This window comes from Lathyrus oleraceus, chromosome 3, assembly GCF_024323335.1.
Source record: "Lathyrus oleraceus cultivar Zhongwan6 chromosome 3, CAAS_Psat_ZW6_1.0, whole genome shotgun sequence".
Lineage (NCBI taxonomy): Eukaryota > Viridiplantae > Streptophyta > Magnoliopsida > Fabales > Fabaceae > Lathyrus > Lathyrus oleraceus.
The window spans coordinates 269,815,511-269,819,314 of record NC_066581.1 but is presented as its reverse complement, the minus strand read 5'-3'; the positions used below and the strand labels follow the sequence as shown (position 1 = coordinate 269,819,314).

General features: G+C 33.9%; 1 long non-coding RNA gene across 1 annotated transcript; it reads left to right on the top strand.

Annotated features, from left to right (window-relative positions):
- The first annotated feature begins 581 nt into the window (after nucleotides 1-581).
- On the top strand, nucleotides 582-3,294 carry LOC127126904 (uncharacterized). The gene is made up of 2 exons (XR_007805148.1): nucleotides 582-1,086; nucleotides 2,919-3,294. It is a non-coding gene; the product is annotated as an uncharacterized LOC127126904 (long non-coding RNA).
- The last annotated feature ends 510 nt before the right edge of the window (nucleotides 3,295-3,804 follow it).

The following is a 3,804-nucleotide window of genomic DNA, read 5'->3' as shown; positions in this document are numbered from 1 at the left end:
AAAATCTACTTTAGGCGTGGCGTCTCGTCTTGGTCATGATCGAGGCATAACAACAAGGAGGTCAACACGACTCTACCACATACTATCATGTGTGTATACTCAAGATCGGGTATAGAACTTATCTCAAATCACATCACAAAGCCCAACCCACAATGGAGAATAATAAAGATATCCAGAATACGATGAATATATGGAATAAAGATGAAGTAAAAATAAAGCAAGTAAAAGTAAATAAAGATACAATAAAATAAAGCAAGTAAAGCAATAAAGATAAACACCCAAACATGCAAAGTAAACAACCAAAACTAGGCTTGACTTACACTAACTTGAAGCTAAGTCCCCAGCCTGCTAGGGAGTCCAAACAAGCAGTCCCCAACAGAGTCGTCAGTTGTCGTGTCGTAAAAAATACTTTAGTGTATCACACGCTCGAAGATACAACAGAGTCACCATAGAACTTTATTTATTCTAAAAGGAAAGGGAAAATATCGATAAAACCAAAGAGTAAGAGAAATAGGGTAAGGAATTCAGTTATTCAAGGAGAAGATATTAATACTCCTTACATCTGTTGTACTCCACGGAAACCATTTTGATTATTCTGAATGTAGTAATGTCTCATGAGCTTAGTGGACAAGGCCCAAGAACGTGGGGGAAAAGAATGATTAGAGAGTTTAGGATAAAATAATTCCACTTCTAAGACAACCATGCTTCCTCTCTCCCTCTTGAGCTTATTCCACACCAAAAATTGCTCCACCACGCTGCAAGTAGCAGAGTAAACCAGAAATGTCCATAACCACAATTAACCGAAGCCTCTCACTCTCATCTTCCTAATTCTTGAATTCTTTTTTTCTAAAGATCAACAAAATTCCTAGACCGAACCAAAACCTTGAAGAACCCTAAATCATAAAAGTTGAAATTAAATCAAAATGGAGGACTAATCCAAACTCAAACCTTAGGGGTTTGGTTCAGAGATTCAAACAGTACATTATGGTAACCGGAACCAACCTACAAGGCCGTGGCTCGCCTTGGGAACTTACTGAGGATGAATATGATGAAGTTGAAGAATAAAGAAAACCATAGAATATCCAGGTAAATTTTTGAATTCCTTGCTTTGTACTTTGATTTCTTCTTCTTCTTCCTTGAATGTAGTCTGTAAGAAGTAAACTCATTGTTGTTGTTGATGTGAGGTATGGAGAGTATAAATTAGGAGTTTAAGCTCTTGTTGTGGAAAGCTTCAAGGAAGAGCTTGCTCAATAATGGTGAAACTTTGAGCTTTTGGTGAGTGGTGGGAGAAAGAGATTGAGTGCAAAGAGAGTGATGAGAGCGAAAATTTTGCAGAGTGTGATCACTTTCTATGATTGAAGATGGATTGTGATTAGATATACTGAATTAGAGTGCAACGATTTAGGTCAGTTCGGGTAGGGTTTGTCGAAAGTTAGGGTAGTTGTTAGGGTGAAGTGATTTCATGAGGAAATTGGTTAAGTTGTTTGACTTTGTTAGTGAACTGTTAATTAACAGTTAATATAGTTAGTTAGGTTGTTAGTTAGTGAATTGTTATGAAATTCTGTTTGAAATCTTGACAGTTAGGATGAACTGTTAACTAATAGTGAATTTAAAGTTATGAACTGCTGTGAATTAAGAGGAAATTAGTAATGTTAGAAGTGATATCAAGAAGGATTTGTTAGTTTATGTTGAAATTAGAATTGTTAGTAAGAGGTTAGAATGTGTGAGTTGACTTCTATGGGAAATTAATTTAGTTAGTTGGATTCAAAGAGAAAGTTTGTTAGAAGAGTTAACTCTGTCAATTTTGTTGTTAGTTCAGTTAGCTTGAGAATTGAAAGCGGTTAGGATGTTAAATGGATTTTGGTGAGCGTTAGTTGTTGTTATGAACTGTTAGAAGAATGTTAGTGTTGAAGGTTAGTTTGAATTAGTTGTGAAACCATTAGTTATATGGTAGGGACTATTAGAGTTGGAGATTTAGTTATTTGGGACTGGTATGAAACATTAGTATGATGGTGAATATGGAATTTAATGGATACTGGTTGGATAAATTGATCAATTGAGGTATAAAATGATATGGAATTGTGTTGATGTGTTTGTGAACCTAGTTTGGAAACATATAGCTGCTTGATGTGATTTTGAACTGTGAAATATTAGTAATAAATTGAAACACTATGAAGTTTGTTTAATTTGAACTGTTGTAGTGGAAAGTAGTTTGAAGTGATGTGAAGACTAATTCTACTTGAATTGCTAAATGAATTTGAATGGTTAGATGAATGTTGATTTGTTAGAATTGTTAGGAAAGGGTTAGTTGATTGTTATGATTGTTAGTTGGTTTGTCGATCAATTAGTTATATTAGATTGAATATCCTAACCGTTAGGTGGTGTGTTAATTGGTTTCGAAATTAGTAAAAGTTAAGTGAATGATTATGACTGTTTTAATTGCTTGGACTATTATGTAACATTGCATTGCTATGAAACTTGGACTGTTATAAAGTTTTCTTTTTGAAGCAATGGAGTTGTTAGCAACTTGTTAAGCATTCTTAAAAGCAAATGGGTCAATGGAGGTAAATGTGGGAACTGTTATGCTATTGAATGGCCATTGTTAGGAGAATGAATTGTTGTCTTGGTTAGGATTGATGCTTGGTCATTAGAAATGATGATATTTGTTAGTGAGTTAGGAATTGTTATTATGTTAATGGATTTGCAATGTTATGCTAAAGTTAATTGTTGTTTAGTTGCTGCTAATTTGGATTGAAAGTGTTTGTCATGCTAAGGTTGGCTTGTGTATGATATTGTGTGTATATGTATGGTAAATAATGTGTGTATGCATTAAATGTGTGTTAATGGTAAGTATGCTAAATCTTAGTTGTGCAAGTGTGAATTATGATCATAATGCTAACTACTTCCTATGAGTGCAGGGTTGTTGTTTATGGAGCATTGTTCATGGAATTCAACTTAGTTTGGCATGGTATGACATTTCACAGTTGGCATGGAATTGAGATATGGATCATGAAGAAGTTAGCAAGTCATGGTATATGAAGAAGTCTTGAAGACTTGGATGCACAAGAATGGGAGAACTTTGAGGATGAAGGAAAAGTAATATAGGGTTTAGGATAGGTAGTTTGACTTTGGTCAACTATTTGACCAAAAAGTCAACTCTAGATCAAATGTTGTAATTTTTGTATAGAATTTGATTATTGACTTTTGTAATGAAATTGGATGTTTGTAATGAAATTGGCTCCTTAGAATGGTATATGTAACTTGATTCTCAAGAGTAAATTCTTTTCCCTTCAATTGTGAATTTTAAATGAATTTGAATGCCAAATCTTGAACCAAATGAACAAACAAGCAACTAACCATGTAAGATCTCAACAGAGAATGGCCAACTAGGTTGACTTTTATTGACCAAAATCAACCTTGAAGTATGTCTTCCAAATCAACTATCCATGATGTAATCAACATGATCAAGATGTCTAGATCAAGGATTAGGGTTTCACAAAGATTCAAGTCAAGAATAAGATCCACCACCAATTTGTTGTGCCCACAATCTATGATGTCAACATGAAGCACAATGACCACAATCTTGCAAATCATAATTTAGTGTCATGTATCTTAAATAATAAGAAACCTTTTGAATCAATGATGTTATTTTAAAAAATGCAATTGTAAATGAATGTCTTATGATGGATATTTAGGGCATGTGAATATGCAGATGAAATGAGCCATGAGCCAGATGAAATGAAAAAAGGTAAGACAAATTTTGGGGTATGACAGTTGCGCATATTTAATCATATTGGACTTGAA